The sequence below is a fragment of the Pristiophorus japonicus genome (genome assembly GCF_044704955.1).
Source record: "Pristiophorus japonicus isolate sPriJap1 chromosome 24 unlocalized genomic scaffold, sPriJap1.hap1 SUPER_24_unloc_1, whole genome shotgun sequence".
Classification (NCBI taxonomy): domain Eukaryota; kingdom Metazoa; phylum Chordata; class Chondrichthyes; family Pristiophoridae; genus Pristiophorus; species Pristiophorus japonicus.
The window spans coordinates 836,826-856,951 of NW_027250648.1; positions in this window are offsets into that span (position 1 = coordinate 836,826).

Here is a 20,126-nt window from a genome sequence, read left to right on the forward strand (position 1 = left end):
AGTGTGGGGAGATAGGGCACTCACTCAGTGTGGTGAGATAGGGCACTCACTCAGTGTGGGGAGATAGGGCCCTCACTCAGTGTGGGGAGATAGGGCACTCACTCAGTGTGGGGATATAGGGCCCTCACTCAGTGTGTGGAGCTAGAGCACTCACTCAGTGTGGGGAGATAGGGCACTCACCCAGTGTGGAGAGATAGGGAACTCACTCAGTGTGGGGAGATAGGGAACTCACTCAGTGTGGGGAGATAGAGAACTCACTCAGAGTGGGGAGATAGGAACTCACTCAGTGTGGTGAGATAGGGAACTCACTCAGTGTGGTGAGATAGGGAACTCATTCAGTGTGGGGAGATAGGACACTCACCCAGTGTGGGAGATAGGGCACTCACTCCGTGTGGGGAGAGAGGGCACTCACTCCGTGTGGGGAGAGAAGTCACTCACTCAGTGTGGGGGGATAGGGCTCTCACTCAGTGTGGGTAGATAGGCCACTCACTCAGTCTGGGGAGTTAGGGAACTCAGTCAGTGTGGGGAGATAGGACACTCACTCAGTGTGGGGAGATAGGACACTCACTCAGTGTGGTGTGATGGGGTCTCACTCAGTGTGGGGAGATAGGACACTCACTCAGTGTGGGAAGATAGGGAACTCAGTCAGTGTAGGGAGATAGGACACTCACTCAGTGTGGTGTGATAGGACACTCACTCAGTGTGTGGAGAGAGGGAACTCACTCATGTGGGGAGATAGGGCACTCACTCAGTGTGGGGAGATAGGGCCCTCACTCAGTGTGGGGAGATAGGGCACTCACTCCGTGTGGGGAGATAGGGCCCTCACTCAGTGTGGGGAGCTAGAGCACTCACTCAGTGTGGGGAGATAGGGCACTCACCCAGTGTGGGGAGATAGGGAACTCACTCCGTGTGTGGAGATAGGGCACTCATTCAGTGTGGTGAGATGGGGCACTCGCTCAGTTTGTGGAGATAGGACACTCACTCAGTGTGGGGAGATAGGGAACTCAGTCAGTGTGGGGAGATAGGGCACTCACCCAGTGTGGGGAGATAGGGCACTCACTTAGTGTGGGGAGATAGAGCACTCACTCTGTGAGGGGAGATAGGACACTCACTCAGTGTGGTGTGATAGGACACTCACTCAGTGTGGGGGAGATAGGGAACTCAGTCAGTGTGGGGAGATAGGGCACTCACTTAGTGTGGGGAGATAGAGCACTCACTCAGTGAGGGGAGATAGGACACTCACTCAGTGTGGTGTGATAGGACACTCACTCAGTGTGTGGAGATAGGGAACTCACTCATGTTGGGAGATAGGGCACTCACTCAGTGAGGGGAGATAGGGCACTCACTCAGTGTGGGGAGATAGGGCACTCACTCAGTGTGGGGAGATAGAGAACTCACTCAGTGTGGGGAGATAGGGCACTCACTCAGTGTGGGGAGATAGGGCTCTCACTCAGTGTGAGTAGATAGGGCCCTCACTCAGTGTGGGGAGATAGGGCTCTCACTCAGTGTGGGGAGTAAGGCCCCTCACTCAGTGTGGAGAGATAGGGAACTCACTCAGTGTGGGGAGATAGGGAACTCACTCAGTGTGGGGAGATAGAGAACTCACTCAGAGTGGGGAGGTAGGGAACTCACTCAGTGTGGTGAGATAGGGAACTCACTCAGTGTGGTGATTTAGGGAACTCATTCAGTGTGGGGAGATAGGACACTCACCCAGTGTGGGAGATAGGGCACTCACTCCGTGTGGGGAGAGAGGGCACTCACTCCGTGTGGGGAGAGAAGTCACTCACTCAGTGTGGGGGGATAGGGCTCTCACTCAGTGTGGGTAGATAGGCCACTCACTCAGTCTGGGGAGTTAGGGAACTCAGTCAGTGTGGGGAGATAGGACACTCACTCAGTGTTGGGCGATAGGGCACTCACTCAGTGTGGGGAGATAGGACACTCACTCAGTGTGGTGTGATGGGGCACTCGCTCAGTTTGTGGAGATAGGGCACTCACTCAGTGTGGGGAGATAGGGCACTCACTCAGTGTGGGGAGATAGAGAACTCACTCAGTGTGGGGAGATAGGGCACTCACTCAGTGTGGGGAGATAGGGCTCTCACTCAGTGTGGGTAGATAGGGCCCTCACTCAGTGTGGGGAGATAGGGCTCTCACTCAGTGTGGGGAGATAGGCCCCTCACTCAGTGTGGGGAGCTAGAGCACTCACTCAGTGGGGGGAGATAGGGAACTCACTCAGTGTGGGGAGATAAGGAACTCACTCAGTGTGGGGCGATAGAGAACTCACTCAGAGTGGGGAGATGGGGAACTCACTCAGTGTGGTGAGATAGGGAACTCACTCAATGTGGTGAGATAGGGAACTCATTCAGTGTGGGGAGAAAGGACACTCACCCAGTGTTGGAGATAGGGCACTCACTCCGTGTGGGGAGAGAAGGCACTCACTCAGTGTGGGGGGATAGGGCTCTCACTCAGTGTGGGTAGATAGGCCACTCACTCAGTGTGGGGAGATAGGGAACTCAGTCAGTGTGGGGAGATAGGACACTCACTCAGTGTTGGGCGATAGGGTACTCACTCAGTGTGGGGAGATACGACACTCACTCAGTGTGGGCAGATAGGACATTCACTCAGTGTGGGGAGATAGGACACTCATTCAGTGTGGGGAGATATGGAACTCAGTCTGTGTGCGGATGTAGGGCACTAACTCATTGTGGGGAGATAGGGCACTCACTCAGTGTGGGGAGATGGGGCACTCAATCAGTGTGGGGAGCTTGGGCAATCACTCAGTGCGGGGAGATAGAGCAATCACTCAGTGTGAGGATATAGGGCACTCAATCAGTGTGCTGAGATAGGGCACTCACTCAGTGTGGGGAGATAGGGCAGTCACTCAGTGTGGGCAGATAGGGAAAACACTCAGTGTGGGGAGATAGGGCACCCACTCAGTGTGGGAGATAGGGCACTCACTCCGTGTAGGGAGATAGGGCACTCATTCAGTGTGGTGAGCTAGGGCACTCGCTCAGTGTGGGGAGATAGGGCACTCACTCAGTGTGGGGAGAGAGGGCACTCACTCAGTGTCGGGGGGGAGATAGGACAGTCACTCAGTGTGGGGAGATAGGGAACTCACTCAGTGTCGGGAGATAGGACACTCACTCAGTGTGGGGAGATAGGGCACACACTCAGTGTGGGGAGATAGGGCCCTCACTCAGTGTGGGGAGATAGGGCACTCACTCAGTGTGGGGAGATAGGGTTCTCACTCAGTGTGGGGAGATAGAGCACTCACTCAGTGTGGGCAGATAGGGCACTCACTTAGTGTGGGGAACTAGGGCACTTATTCAGTGTGGGGAGAGAGGGCACTCACTCAGTGTGGGGGGGAGATAGGACACTCACTCAGTGTCGGGAGATAGGGAACTCAGTCAGTGTGGGGAGATAGGGCACACACATAGTGTGGGGAGATAGAGCACTCACTCAGTGTGGGGAGATAGGACACTCACTCAGTGTGGTGTGATAGGACACTCACTCAGTGTGTGGAGATAGGACACTCACTCAGTGTGGGGAGATAGGGAACTCAGTCAGTGTGGGGAGATAGGGCACACACATAGTGTGGGGAGATCGAGCACTCACTCAGTGTGGGGAGATAGGACACTCACTCAGTGTGGTGTGATAGGACACTCACTCAATGTATGGAGATAGGGAACTCACTCAAGTGGGGAGATAGGGCACTCACTCAGTGTGGTGTGATAGGACACTCACTCAGTGTATGGAGATAGGGAACTCACTCAAGTGGGGAGATAGGGCACTCACTCAGTGTGGGGAGATAGGGCACTCACTCAGTGTGGGGAAATAGGGCACTCAATCAGTGTGGGGAGATAGAGAACTCACTCAGTGTGGGGAGATAGGGCACTCACTCAGTGTGGTGAGATAGGGCACTCACTCAGTGTGGGGAGATAGGGCCCTCACTCAGTGTGGGGAGATAGGGCACTCACTCAGTGTGGGGAGATAGGGCCCTCACTCAGTGTGGAGAGATAGGGAACTCAATCAGTGTGGGGAGATAGGGAACTCACTCAGTGTGGGGAGATAGAGAACTCACTCAGAGTGGGGAGATAGGGAACTCACTCAGTGTGGTGAGATAGGGAACTCACTCAGTGTGGTGAGATAGGGCACTCACTCAGTGTGGTGAGATAGGGCACTCACTCAGTGTGGGGAGATAGGGCCCTCACTCAGTGTGGGGAGATAGGGCACTCACTCAGTGTGGGGAGATAGGGCCCTCACTCAGTGTCGAGAGATATGGAACTCACTCAGTGTGCGGATGTAGGGCACTAACTCAGTGTGGGGAGATAGGGCAGTCACTCTGTGTGGGGAGATATTGAAATCACTCAGTGTGGGGAGATAGGGCACTCACTCAGTTTGGGGAGATAGGGCACTCACCCAGTGTGGGAGATAGGGCACTCACTCCGTGTGAGGAGATAGGGCACTCATTCAGTGTGGTGAGATAGGGCACTCGCTCAGTGTGGGGAGATAGGGCACTCACTCAGTGTGGGGAGAGAGGGCACTCACTCAGTGTGGGGGGGGAGATAGGACACTCACTCAGTGTCGGGAGATAGGGAACTCAGTCAGTGTGGGGAGATAGGGCACACACATAGTGTGGGGAGATAGAGCACTCACTCAGTGTGGGGAGATAGGACACTCACTCAGTGTGGTGTGATAGGACACTCACTCAGTGTGTGGAGATAGGACACTCACTCAGTGTGGGGAGATAGGGAACTCAGTCAGTGTGGGGAGATAGGGCACACACATAGTGTGGGGAGATCGAGCACTCACTCAGTGTGGGGAGATAGGACACTCACTCAGTGTGGTGTGATAGGACACTCACTCAGTGTATGGAGATAGGGAACTCACTCAAGTGGGGAGATAGGGCACTCACTCAGTGTGGTGTGATAGGACACTCACTCAGTGTATGGAGAGAGGGAACTCACTCAAGTGGGGAGATAGGGCACTCACTCAGTGTGGGGAGATAGGGCACTCACTCAGTGTGGGGAAATAGGGCACTCAATCAGTGTGGGGAGATAGAGAACTCACTCAGTGTGGGGAGATAGGGCACTCACTCAGTGTCGTGAGATAGGGCACTCACTCATTGTGGGGAGATAGGGCACTCACTCAGTGTGGGGAGATAGGGCCCTCACTCAGTGTGGAGAGATAGGGAACTCACTCAGTGTGGGGAGATAGGGAACTCACTCAGTGTGGGGAGATAGAGAACTCACTCAGAGTGGGGAGATAGGGAACTCACTCAGTGTGGTGAGATAGGGAACTCACTCAGTGTGGTGAGATAGGGCACTCACTCAGTGTGGTGAGATAGGGCACTCACTCAGTGTGGGGAGATAGGGCCCTCACTCAGTGTGGGGAGATAGGGCACTCACTCAGTGTGGGGAGATAGGGCCCTCACTCAGTGTGGAGAGATATGGAACTCACTCAGTGTGCGGATGTAGGGCACTAACTCAGTGTGGGGAGATAGGGCCCTCACTCAGTGTGGGGAGCTAGAGCACTCACTCAGTGTGGGGAGATAGGGCACTCACCCAGTGTGGGGAGATAGGGAACTCACTCCGTGTGTCGAGATAGGGCACTCATTCAGTGTGGTGAGATGGGGCACTCGCTCAGTTTGTGGAGATAGGACACTCACTCAGTGTGGGGAGATAGGGAACTCAGTCAGTGTGGGGAGATAGGGCACTCACCCAGTGTGGGGAGATAGGGCACTCACTTAGTGTGGGGAGATAGAGCACTCACTCTGTGAGGGGAGATAGGACACTCACTCAGTGTGGTGTGATAGGACACTCACTCAGTGTGGGGGAGATAGGGAACTCAGTCAGTGTGGGGAGATAGGGCACTCACTTAGTGTGGGGAGATAGAGCACTCACTCAGTGAGGGGAGATAGGACACTCACTCAGTGTGGTGTGATAGGACACTCACTCAGTGTGTGGAGATAGGGAACTCACTCATGTTGGGAGATAGGGCACTCACTCAGTGAGGGGAGATAGGACATTCACTCAGTGTGGTGTGATAGGGCTCTCACTCAGTGTGGGGAGATAGGACACTCAGTCAGTGTGGGCAGATAGGGAACTCAGTCAGTGTGGGGAGATAGGGCACACACATAGTGTGGGGAGATAGAGCACTCACTCAGTGTGGGGAGATAGGACAATCACTCAGTGTGGTGTGATAGGACACTCACTCAGTGTGTGGAGATCGGGAACTCACTCAAGTGGGGAGATAGGGCACTCACTCAGTGTGGGGAGATAGGGCACTCACTCAGTGTGGGGAAATAGGGCACTCACTCAGTGTGGGGAGATAGAGAACACACTCAGTGTGGGGAGATAGGGCACTCACTCAGTGTGGTGAGATAGGGCACTCACTCAGTGTGGGGAGATAGGGCCCTCACTCAGTGTGGGGAGATAGGGCACTCACTCAGTGTGGGGATATAGGGCCCTCACTCAGTGTGTGGAGCTAGAGCACTCACTCAGTGTGGGGAGATAGGGCACTCACCCAGTGTGGAGAGATAGGGAACTCACTCAGTGTGGGGAGATAGGGAACTCACTCAGTGTGGGGAGATAGAGAACTCACTCAGAGTGGGGAGATAGGGAACTCACTCAGTGTGGTGAGATAGGGAACTCACTCAGTGTGGTGAGATAGGGAACTCATTCAGTGTGGGGAGATAGGACACTCACCCAGTGTGGGAGATAGGGCACTCACTCCGTGTGGGGAGAGAGGGCACTCACTCCGTGTGGGGAGAGAAGTCACTCACTCAGTGTGGGGGGATAGGGCTCTCACTCAGTGTGGGTAGATAGGCCACTCACTCAGTCTGGGGAGTTAGGGAACTCAGTCAGTGTGGGGAGATAGGACACTCACTCAGTGTGGGGAGATAGGACACTCACTCAGTGTGGTGTGATGGGGTCTCACTCAGTGTGGGGAGATAGGACACTCACTCAGTGTGGGAAGATAGGGAACTCAGTCAGTGTAGGGAGATAGGACACTCACTCAGTGTGGTGTGATAGGACACTCACTCAGTGTGTGGAGAGAGGGAACTCACTCATGTGGGGAGATAGGGCACTCACTCAGTGTGGGGAGATAGGGCCCTCACTCAGTGTGGGGAGATAGGGCACTCACTCCGTGTGGGGAGATAGGGCCCTCACTCAGTGTGGGGAGCTAGAGCACTCACTCAGTGTGGGGAGATAGGGCACTCACCCAGTGTGGGGAGATAGGGAACTCACTCCGTGTGTGGAGATAGGGCACTCATTCAGTGTGGTGAGATGGGGCACTCGCTCAGTTTGTGGAGATAGGACACTCACTCAGTGTGGGGAGATCGGGAACTCAGTCAGTGTGGGGAGATAGGGCACTCACCCAGTGTGGGGAGATAGGGCACTCACTTAGTGTGGGGAGATAGAGCACTCACTCTGTGAGGGGAGATAGGACACTCACTCAGTGTGGTGTGATAGGACACTCACTCAGTGTGGGGGAGATAGGGAACTCAGTCAGTGTGGGGAGATAGGGCACTCACTTAGTGTGGGGAGATAGAGCACTCACTCAGTGAGGGGAGATAGGACACTCACTCAGTGTGGTGTGATAGGACACTCACTCAGTGTGTGGAGATAGGGAACTCACTCATGTTGGGAGATAGGGCACTCACTCAGTGAGGGGAGATAGGGCACTCACTCAGTGTGGGGAGATAGGGCACTCACTCAGTGTGGGGAGATAGAGAACTCACTCAGTGTGGGGAGATAGGGCACTCACTCAGTGTGGGGAGATAGGGCTCTCACTCAGTGTGAGTAGATAGGGCCCTCACTCAGTGTGGCGAGATAGGGCTCTCACTCAGTGTGGGGAGATAGGCCCCTCACTCAGTGTGGAGAGATAGGGAACTCACTCAGTGTGGGGAGATAGGGAACTCACTCAGTGTGGGGAGATAGAGAACTCACTCAGAGTGGGGAGATAGGGAACTCACTCAGTGTGGTGAGATAGGGAACTCACTCAGTGTGGTGATTTAGGGAACTCATTCAGTGTGGGGAGATAGGACACTCACCCAGTGTGGGAGATAGGGCACTCACTCCGTGTGGGGAGAGAGGGCACTCACTCCGTGTGGGGAGACAAGTCACTCACTCAGTGTGGGGGGATAGGGCTCTCACTCAGTGTGGGTAGATAGGCCACTCACTCAGTCTGGGGAGTTAGGGAACTCAGTCAGTGTGGGGAGATAGGACACTCACTCAGTGTTGGGCGATAGGGCACTCACTCAGTGTGGGGAGATAGGACACTCACTCAGTGTGGTGTGATGGGGCACTCGCTCAGTTTGTGGAGATAGGGCACTCACTCAGTGTGGGGAGATAGGGCACTCACTCAGTGTGGGGAGATAGAGAACTCACTCAGTGTGGGGAGATAGGGCACTCACTCAGTGTGGGGAGATAGGGCTCTCACTCAGTGTGGGTAGATAGGGCCCTCACTCAGTGTGGGGAGATAGGGCTCTCACTCAGTGTGGGGAGATAGGCCCCTCACTCAGTGTGGGGAGCTAGAGCACTCACTCAGTGGGGGGAGATAGGGAACTCACTCAGTGTGGGGAGATAAGGAACTCACTCAGTGTGGGGCGATAGAGAACTCACTCAGAGTGGGGAGATGGGGAACTCACTCAGTGTGGTGAGATAGGGAACTCACTCAATGTGGTGAGATAGGGAACTCATTCAGTGTGGGGAGAAAGGACACTCACCCAGTGTTGGAGATAGGGCACTCACTCCGTGTGGGGAGAGAAGGCACTCACTCAGTGTGGGGGGATAGGGCTCTCACTCAGTGTGGGTAGATAGGCCACTCACTCAGTGTGGGGAGATAGGGAACTCAGTCAGTGTGGGGAGATAGGACACTCACTCAGTGTTGGGCGATAGGGTACTCACTCAGTGTGGGGAGATACGACACTCACTCAGTGTGGGCAGATAGGACATTCACTCAGTGTGGGGAGATAGGACACTCATTCAGTGTGGGGAGATATGGAACTCAGTCTGTGTGCGGATGTAGGGCACTAACTCATTGTGGGGAGATAGGGCACTCACTCAGTGTGGGGAGATGGGGCACTCAATCAGTGTGGGGAGCTTGGGCAATCACTCAGTGCGGGGAGATAGAGCAATCACTCAGTGTGAGGATATAGGGCACTCAATCAGTGTGCTGAGATAGGGCACTCACTCAGTGTGGGGAGATAGGGCAGTCACTCAGTGTGGGCAGATAGGGAAAACACTCAGTGTGGGGAGATAGGGCACCCACTCAGTGTGGGAGATAGGGCACTCACTCCGTGTAGGGAGATAGGGCACTCATTCAGTGTGGTGAGCTAGGGCACTCGCTCAGTGTGGGGAGATAGGGCACTCACTCAGTGTGGGGAGAGAGGGCACTCACTCAGTGTCGGGGGGGAGATAGGACAGTCACTCAGTGTGGGGAGATAGGGAACTCACTCAGTGTCGGGAGATAGGACACTCACTCAGTGTGGGGAGATAGGGCACTCACTCAGTGTGGGGAGATAGGGCCCTCACTCAGTGTGGGGAGATAGGGCACTCACTCAGTGTGGGGAGATAGGGTTCTCACTCAGTGTGGGGAGATAGAGCACTCACTCAGTGTGGGCAGATAGGGCACTCACTTAGTGTGGGGAACTAGGGCACTTATTCAGTGTGGGGAGATAGGGCACTCACTCAGTGTGGGGAGAGAGGGCACTCACTCAGTGTGGGGGGGGAGATAGGACACTCACTCAGTGTCGGGAGATAGGGAACTCAGTCAGTGTGGGGAGATAGGGCACACACATAGTGTGGGGAGATAGAGCACTCACTCAGTGTGGGGAGATAGGACACTCACTCAGTGTGGGGAGATAGGGCCCTCACTCAGTGTGGAGAGATATGGAACTCACTCAGTGTGCGGATGTAGGGCACTAACTCAGTGTGGGGAGATAGGGCCCTCACTCAGTGTGGGGAGCTAGAGCACTCACTCAGTGTGGGGAGATAGGGCACTCACCCAGTGTGGGGAGATAGGGAACTCACTCCGTGTGTGGAGATAGGGCACTCATTCAGTGTGGTGAGATGGGGCACTCGCTCAGTTTGTGGAGATAGGACACTCACTCAGTGTGGGGAGATAGGGAACTCAGTCAGTGTGGGGAGATAGGGCACTCACCCAGTGTGGGGAGATAGGGCACTCACTTAGTGTGGGGAGATAGAGCACTCACTCTGTGAGGGGAGATAGGACACTCACTCAGTGTGGTGTGATAGGACACTCACTCAGTGTGGGGGAGATAGGGAACTCAGTCAGTGTGGGGAGATAGGGCACTCACTTAGTGTGGGGAGATAGAGCACTCACTCAGTGAGGGGAGATAGGACACTCACTCAGTGTGGTGTGATAGGACACTCACTCAGTGTGTGGAGATAGGGAACTCACTCATGTTGGGAGATAGGGCACTCACTCAGTGAGGGGAGATAGGACATTCACTCAGTGTGGTGTGATAGGGCTCTCACTCAGTGTGGGGAGATAGGACACTCAGTCAGTGTGGGCAGATAGGGAACTCAGTCAGTGTGGGGAGATAGGGCACACACATAGTGTGGGGAGATAGAGCACTCACTCAGTGTGGGGAGATAGGACAATCACTCAGTGTGGTGTGATAGGACACTCACTCAGTGTGTGGAGATCGGGAACTCACTCAAGTGGGGAGATAGGGCACTCACTCAGTGTGGGGAGATAGGGCACTCACTCAGTGTGGGGAAATAGGGCACTCACTCAGTGTGGGGAGATAGAGAACACACTCAGTGTGGGGAGATAGGGCACTCACTCAGTGTGGTGAGATAGGGCACTCACTCAGTGTGGGGATATAGGGCCCTCACTCAGTGTGGGGAGATAGGGCACTCACTCAGTGTGGGGATATAGGGCCCTCACTCAGTGTGTGGAGCTAGAGCACTCACTCAGTGTGGGGAGATAGGGCACTCACCCAGTGTGGAGAGATAGGGAACTCACTCAGTGTGGGGAGATAGGGAACTCACTCAGTGTGGGGAGATAGAGAACTCACTCAGAGTGGGGAGATAGGGAACTCACTCAGTGTGGTGAGATAGGGAACTCACTCAGTGTGGTGAGATAGGGAACTCATTCAGTGTGGGGAGATAGGACACTCACCCAGTGTGGGAGATAGGGCACTCACTCCGTGTGGGGAGAGAGGGCACTCACTCCGTGTGGGGAGAGAAGTCACTCACTCAGTGTGGGGGGATAGGGCTCTCACTCAGTGTGGGTAGATAGGCCACTCACTCAGTCTGGGGAGTTAGGGAACTCAGTCAGTGTGGGGAGATAGGACACTCACTCAGTGTGGGGAGATAGGACACTCACTCAGTGTGGTGTGATGGGGTCTCACTCAGTGTGGGGAGATAGGACACTCACTCAGTGTGGGAAGATAGGGAACTCAGTCAGTGTAGGGAGATAGGACACTCACTCAGTGTGGTGTGATAGGACACTCACTCAGTGTGTGGAGAGAGGGAACTCACTCATGTGGGGAGATAGGGCACTCACTCAGTGTGGGGAGATAGGGCCCTCACTCAGTGTGGGGAGATAGGGCACTCACTCCGTGTGGGGAGATAGGGCCCTCACTCAGTGTGGGGAGCTAGAGCACTCACTCAGTGTGGGGAGATAGGGCACTCACCCAGTGTGGGGAGATAGGGAACTCACTCCGTGTGTGGAGATAGGGCACTCATTCAGTGTGGTGAGATGGGGCACTCGCTCAGTTTGTGGAGATAGGACACTCACTCAGTGTGGGGAGATAGGGAACTCAGTCAGTGTGGGGAGATAGGGCACTCACCCAGTGTGGGGAGATAGGGCACTCACTTAGTGTGGGGAGATAGAGCACTCACTCTGTGAGGGGAGATAGGACACTCACTCAGTGTGGTGTGATAGGACACTCACTCAGTGTGGGGGAGATAGGGAACTCATTCAGTGTGGGGAGATAGGGCACTCACTTAGTGTGGGGAGATAGAGCACTCACTCAGTGAGGGGAGATAGGACACTCACTCAGTGTGGTGTGATAGGACACTCACTCAGTGTGTGGAGATAGGGAACTCACTCATGTTGGGAGATAGGGCACTCACTCAGTGAGGGGAGATAGGGCACTCACTCAGTGTGGGGAGATAGGGCACTCACTCAGTGTGGGGAGATAGAGAACTCACTCAGTGTGGGGAGATAGGGCACTCACTCAGTGTGGGGAGATAGGGCTCTCACTCAGTGTGAGTAGATAGGGCTCTCACTCAGTGTGGGCAGATAGGGCTCTCACTCAGTGTGGGGAGATAGGCCTCTCACTCAGTGTGGAGAGATAGGGAACTCACTCAGTGTGGGGAGATAGGGAACTCACTCAGTGTGGGGAGATAGAGAACTCACTCAGAGTGGGGAGATAGGGAACTCACTCAGTGTGGTGAGATAGGGAACTCACTCAGTGTGGTGATTTAGGGAACTCATTCAGTGTGGGGAGATAGGACACTCACCCAGTGTGGGAGATAGGGCACTCACTCCGTGTGGGGAGAGAGGGCACTCACTCCGTGTGGGGAGACAAGTCACTCACTCAGTGTGGGGGGATAGGGCTCTCACTCAGTGTGGGTAGATAGGCCACTCACTCAGTCTGGGGAGTTAGGGAACTCAGTCAGTGTGGGGAGATAGGACACTCACTCAGTGTTGGGCGATAGGGCACTCACTCAGTGTGGGGAGATAGGACACTCACTCAGTGTGGTGTGATGGGGCACTCGCTCAGTTTGTGGAGATAGGGCACTCACTCAGTGTGGGGAGATAGGGCACTCACTCAGTGTGGGGAGATAGAGAACTCACTCAGTGTGGGGAGATAGGGCACTCACTCAGTGTGGGGAGATAGGGCTCTCACTCAGTGTGGGTAGATAGGGCCCTCACTCAGTGTGGGGAGATAGGGCTCTCACTCAGTGTGGGGAGATAGGCCCCTCACTCAGTGTGGGGAGCTAGAGCACTCACTCAGTGGGGGGAGATAGGGAACTCACTCAGTGTGGGGAGATAAGGAACTCACTCAGTGTGGGGCGATAGAGAACTCACTCAGAGTGGGGAGATGGGGAACTCACTCAGTGTGGTGAGATAGGGAACTCACTCAATGTGGTGAGATAGGGAACTCATTCAGTGTGGGGAGAAAGGACACTCACCCAGTGTTGGAGATAGGGCACTCACTCCGTGTGGGGAGAGAAGGCACTCACTCAGTGTGGGGGGATAGGGCTCTCACTCAGTGTGGGTAGATAGGCCACTCACTCAGTGTGGGGAGATAGGGAACTCAGTCAGTGTGGGGAGATAGGACACTCACTCAGTGTTGGGCGATAGGGTACTCACTCAGTGTGGGGAGATACGACACTCACTCAGTGTGGGCAGATAGGACATTCACTCAGTGTGGGGAGATAGGACACTCATTCAGTGTGGGGAGATATGGAACTCAGTCTGTGTGCGGATGTAGGGCACTAACTCATTGTGGGGAGATAGGGCACTCACTCAGTGTGGGGAGATGGGGCACTCAATCAGTGTGGGGAGCTTGGGCAATCACTCAGTGCGGGGAGATAGAGCAATCACTCAGTGTGAGGATATAGGGCACTCAATCAGTGTGCTGAGATAGGGCACTCACTCAGTGTGGGGAGATAGGGCAGTCACTCAGTGTGGGCAGATAGGGAAAACACTCAGTGTGGGGAGATAGGGCACCCACTCAGTGTGGGAGATAGGGCACTCACTCCGTGTAGGGAGATAGGGCACTCATTCAGTGTGGTGAGCTAGGGCACTCGCTCAGTGTGGGGAGATAGGGCACTCACTCAGTGTGGGGAGAGAGGGCACTCACTCAGTGTCGGGGGGGAGATAGGACAGTCACTCAGTGTGGGGAGATAGGGAACTCACTCAGTGTCGGGAGATAGGACACTCACTCAGTGTGGGGAGATAGGGCACTCACTCAGTGTGGGGAGATAGGGCCCTCACTCAGTGTGGGGAGATAGGGCACTCACTCAGTGTGGGGAGATAGGGTTCTCACTCAGTGTGGGGAGATAGAGCACTCACTCAGTGTGGGCAGATAGGGCACTCACTTAGTGTGGGGAACTAGGGCACTTATTCAGTGTGGGGAGATAGGGCACTCACTCAGTGTGGGGAGAGAGGGCACTCACTCAGTGTGGGGGGGGAGATAGGACACTCACTCAGTGTCGGGAGATAGGGAACTCAGTCAGTGTGGGGAGATAGGGCACACACATAGTGTGGGGAGATAGAGCACTCACTCAGTGTGGGGAGATAGGACACTCACTCAGTGTGGTGTGATAGGACACTCACTCAGTGTGTGGAGATAGGACACTCACTCAGTGTGGGGAGATAGGGAACTCAGTCAGTGTGGGGAGATAGGGCACACACATAGTGTGGGGAGATCGAGCACTCACTCAGTGTGGGGAGATAGGACACTCACTCAGTGTGGTGTGATAGGACACTCACTCAATGTATGGAGATAGGGAACTCACTCAAGTGGGGAGATAGGGCACTCACTCAGTGTGGTGTGATAGGACACTCACTCAGTGTATGGAGATAGGGAACTCACTCAAGTGGGGAGATAGGGCACTCACTCAGTGTGGGGAGATAGGGCACTCACTCAGTGTGGGGAAATAGGGCACTCAATCAGTGTGGGGAGATAGAGAACTCACTCAGTGTGGGGAGATAGGGCACTCACTCAGTGTGGTGAGATAGGGCACTCACTCAGTGTGGGGAGATAGGGCCCTCACTCAGTGTGGGGAGATAGGGCACTCACTCAGTGTGGGGAGATAGGGCCCTCACTCAGTGTGGAGAGATAGGGAACTCACTCAGTGTGGGGAGATGGGGAACTCACTCAGTGTGGGGAGATAGAGAACTCACTCAGAGTGGGGAGATAGGGAACTCACTCAGTGTGGTGAGATAGGGAACTCACTCAGTGTGGTGAGATAGGGCACTCACTCAGTGTGGTGAGATAGGGCACTCACTCAGTGTGGGGAGATAGGGCACTCACTCAGTGTGGGGAGATAGGGCACTCACTCAGTGTGGGGAGATAGGGCCCTCACTCAGTGTGGAGAGATATGGAACTCACTCAGTGTGCGGATGTAGGGCACTAACTCAGTGTGGGGAGATAGGGCAGTCACTCAGTGTGGGGAGATATTGAAATCACTCAGTGTGGGGAGATAGGGCACTCACTCAGTTTGGGGAGATAGGGCACTCACCCAGTGTGGGAGATAGGGCACTCACTCCGTGTGAGGAGATAGGGCACTCATTCAGTGTGGTGAGATAGGGCACTCGCTCAGTGTGGGGAGATAGGGCACTCACTCAGTGTGGGGAGAGAGGGCACTCACTCAGTGTGGGGGGGGAGATAGGACACTCACTCAGTGTCGGGAGATAGGGAACTCAGTCAGTGTGGGGAGATAGGGCACACACATAGTGTGGGGAGATAGAGCACTCACTCAGTGTGGGGAGATAGGACACTCACTCAGTGTGGTGTGATAGGACACTCACTCAGTGTGTGGAGATAGGACACTCACTCAGTGTGGGGAGATAGGGAACTCAGTCAGTGTGGGGAGATAGGGCACACACATAGTGTGGGGAGATCGAGCACTCACTCAGTGTGGGGAGATAGGACACTCACTCAGTGTGGTGTGATAGGACACTCACTCAGTGTATGGAGATAGGGAACTCACTCAAGTGGGGAGATAGGGCACTCACTCAGTGTGGTGTGATAGGACACTCACTCAGTGTATGGAGAGAGGGAACTCACTCAAGTGGGGAGATAGGGCACTCACTCAGTGTGGGGAGATAGGGCACTCACTCAGTGTGGGGAAATAGGGCACTCAATCAGTGTGGGGAGATAGAGAACTCACTCAGTGTGGGGAGATAGGGCACTCACTCAGTGTCGTGAGATAGGGCACTCACTCAGTGTGGGGAGATAGGGCCCTCACTCAGTGTGGGGAGATAGGGCCCTCACTCAGTGTGGGGAGATAGGGCACTCACTCAGTGTGGGGAGATAGGGCCCTCACTCAGTGTGTGGAGCTAGAGCACTCACTCAGTGTGGGGAGATAGGGCACTCACCCAGTGTGGAGAGATAGGGAACTCACTCAGTGTGGGGAGATAGGGAACTCACTCAGTGTGGGGAGATAGAGAACTCACTCAGAGTGGGGAGATAGGGAACTCACTCAGTGTGGTGAGATAGGGAACTCACTCAGTGTGGTGAGATAGGGAACTCATTCAGTGTGGGGAGATAGGACACTCACCCAGTGTGGGAGATAGGGCACTCACTCCGTGTGGGGAGAGAGGGCACTCACTCCGTGTGGGGAGAGAAGTCACTCACTCAGTGTGGGGGGATAGGGCTCTCACTCAGTGTGGGTAGATAGGCCACTCACTCAGTCTGGGGAGTTAGGGAACTCAGTCAGTGTGGGGAGATAGGACACTCACTCAGTGTTGGGCGATAGGGCACTCACTCAGTGTGGGGAGATAGGACACTCACTCAGTGTGGTGTGATGGGGTCTCACTCAGTGTGGGGAGATAGGACACTCACTCAGTGTGGGAAGATAGGGAACTCAGTCAGTGTAGGGAGATAGGACACTCACTCAGTGTGGTGTGATAGGACACTCACTCAGTGTGTGGAGAGAGGGAACTCACTCATGTGGGGAGATAGGGCACTCACTCAGTGTGGGGAGATAGGGCCCTCACTCAGTGTGGGGAGGTAGGGCACTCACTCCGTGTGGGGAGATAGGGCCCTCACTCAGTGTGGGGAGCTAGAGCACTCACTCAGTGTGGGGAGATAGGGCACTCACCCAGTGTGGGGAGATAGGGAACTCACTCAGTGTGGGGAGAGAGGGCACTCACTCAGTGTCGGGGGGGAGATAGGACAGTCACTCAGTGTGGGGAGATAGGGAACTCACTCAGTGTCGGGAGATAGGACACTCACTCAGTGTGGGGAGATAGGGTACTCACTCAGTGTGGGGAGATAGGGCCCTCACTCAGTGTGGGGAGATAGGGCACTCACTCAGTGTGGGGAGATAGGGTTCTCACTCAGTGTGGGGAGATAGAGCACTCACTCAGTGTGGGCAGATAGGGCACTCACTTAGTGTGGGGAACTAGGGCACTTATTCAGTGTGGGGAGATAGGGCACTCACTCAGTGTGGGGAGAGAGGGCACTCACTCAGTGTGGGGGGGGAGATAGGACACTCACTCAGTGTCGGGAGATAGGGAACTCAGTCAGTGTGGGGAGATAGGGCACACACATAGTGTGGGGAGATAGAGCACTCACTCAGTGTGGGGAGATAGGACACTCACTCAGTGTGGTGTGATAGGACACTCACTCAGTGTGTGGAGATAGGACACTCACTCAGTGTGGGGAGATAGGGAACTCAGTCAGTGTGGGGAGATAGGGCACACACATAGTGTGGGGAGATCGAGCACTCACTCAGTGTGGGGAGATAGGACACTCACTCAGTGTGGTGTGATAGGACACTCACTCAATGTATGGAGATAGGGAACTCACTCAAGTGGGGAGATAGGGCACTCACTCAGTGTGGTGTGATAGGACACTCACTCAGTGTATGGAGATAGGGAACTCACTCAAGTGGGGAGATAGGGCACTCACTCAGTGTGGGGAGATAGGGCACTCACTCAGTGTGGGGAAATAGGGCACTCAATCAGTGTGGGGAGATAGAGAACTCACTCAGTGTGGGGAGATAGGGCACTCACTCAGTGTGGTGAGATAGGGCACTCACTCAGTGTGGGGAGATAGGGCCCTCACTCAGTGTGGGGAGATAGGGCACTCACTCAGTGTGGGGAGATAGGGCCCTCACTCAGTGTGGAGAGATAGGGAACTCACTCAGTGTGGGGAGATAGGGAACTCACTCAGTGTGGGGAGATAGAGAACTCACTCAGAGTGGGGAGATAGGGAACTCACTCAGTGTGGTGAGATAGGGAACTCACTCAGTGTGGTGAGATAGGGCACTCACTCAGTGTGGTGAGATAGGGCACTCACTCAGTGTGGGGAGATAGGGCCCTCACTCAGTGTGGGGAGATAGGGCACTCACTCAGTGTGGGGAGATAGGGCCCTCACTCAGTGTGGAGAGATATGGAACTCACTCAGTGTGCGGATGTAGGGCACTAACTCAGTGTGGGGAGATAGGGCAGTCACTCAGTGTGGGGAGATATTGAAATCACTCAGTGTGGGGAGATAGGGCACTCACTCAGTTTGGGGAGATAGGGCACTCACCCAGTGTGGGAGATAGGGCACTCACTCCGTGTGAGGAGATAGGGCACTCATTCAGTGTGGTGAGATAGGGCACTCGCTCAGTGTGGGGAGATAGGGCACTCACTCAGTGTGGGGAGAGAGGGCACTCACTCAGTGTGGGGGGGGAGATAGGACACTCACTCAGTGTCGGGAGATAGGGAACTCAGTCAGTGTGGGGAGATAGGGCACACACATAGTGTGGGGAGATAGAGCACTCACTCAGTGTGGGGAGATAGGACACTCACTCAGTGTGGTGTGATAGGACACTCACTCAGTGTGTGGAGATAGGACACTCACTCAGTGTGGGGAGATAGGGAACTCAGTCAGTGTGGGGAGATAGGGCACACACATAGTGTGGGGAGATCGAGCACTCACTCAGTGTGGGGAGATAGGACACTCACTCAGTGTGGTGTGATAGGACACTCACTCAGTGTATGGAGATAGGGAACTCACTCAAGTGGGGAGATAGGGCACTCACTCAGTGTGGTGTGATAGGACACTCACTCAGTGTATGGAGAGAGGGAACTCACTCAAGTGGGGAGATAGGGCACTCACTCAGTGTGGGGAGATAGGGCACTCACTCAGTGTGGGGAAATAGGGCACTCAATCAGTGTGGGGAGATAGAGAACTCACTCAGTGTGGGGAGATAGGGCACTCACTCAGTGTCGTGAGATAGGGCACTCACTCAGTGTGGGGAGATAGGGCCCTCACTCAGTGTGGGGAGATAGGGCCCTCACTCAGTGTGGGGAGATAGGGCACTCACTCAGTGTGGGGAGATAGGGCCCTCACTCAGTGTGTGGAGCTAGAGCACTCACTCAGTGTGGGGAGATAGGGCACTCACCCAGTGTGGAGAGATAGGGAACTCACTCAGTGTGGGGAGATAGGGAACTCACTCAGTGTGGGGAGATAGAGAACTCACTCAGAGTGGGGAGATAGGGAACTCACTCAGTGTGGTGAGATAGGGAACTCACTCAGTGTGGTGAGATAGGGAACTCATTCAGTGTGGGGAGATAGGACACTCACCCAGTGTGGGAGATAGGGCACTCACTCCGTGTGGGGAGAGAGGGCACTCACTCCGTGTGGGGAGAGAAGTCACTCACTCAGTGTGGGGGGATTGGGCTCTCACTCAGTGTGGGTAGATAGGCCACTCACTCAGTCTGGGGAGTTAGGGAACTCAGTCAGTGTGGGGAGATAGGACACTCACTCAGTGTTGGGCGATAGGGCACTCACTCAGTGTGGGGAGATAGGACACTCACTCAGTGTGGTGTGATGGGGTCTCACTCAGTGTGGGGAGATAGGACACTCACTCAGTGTGGGAAGATAGGGAACTCAGTCAGTGTAGGGAGATAGGACACTCACTCAGTGTGGTGTGATAGGACACTCACTCAGTGTGTGGAGAGAGGGAACTCACTCATGTGGGGAGATAGGGCACTCACTCAGTGTGGGGAGATAGGGCCCTCACTCAGTGTGGGGAGGTAGGGCACTCACTCCGTGTGGGGAGATAGGGCCCTCACTCAGTGTGGGGAGCTAGAGCACTCACTCAGTGTGGGGAGATAGGGCACTCACCCAGTGTGGGGAGATAGGGAACTCACTCCGTGTGTGGAGATAGGGCACTCATTCAGTGTGGTGAGATGGGGCACTCGCTCAGTTTGTGGAGATAGGACACTCACTCAGTGTGGGGAGATAGGGAACTCAGTCAGTGTGGGGAGATAGGGCACTCACCCAGTGTGGGGAGATAGGGCACTCACTTAGTGTGGGGAGATAGAGCACTCACTCTGTGAGGGGAGATAGGACACTCACTCAGTGTGGTGTGATAGGACACTCACTCAGTGTGGGGGAGATAGGGAACTCAGTC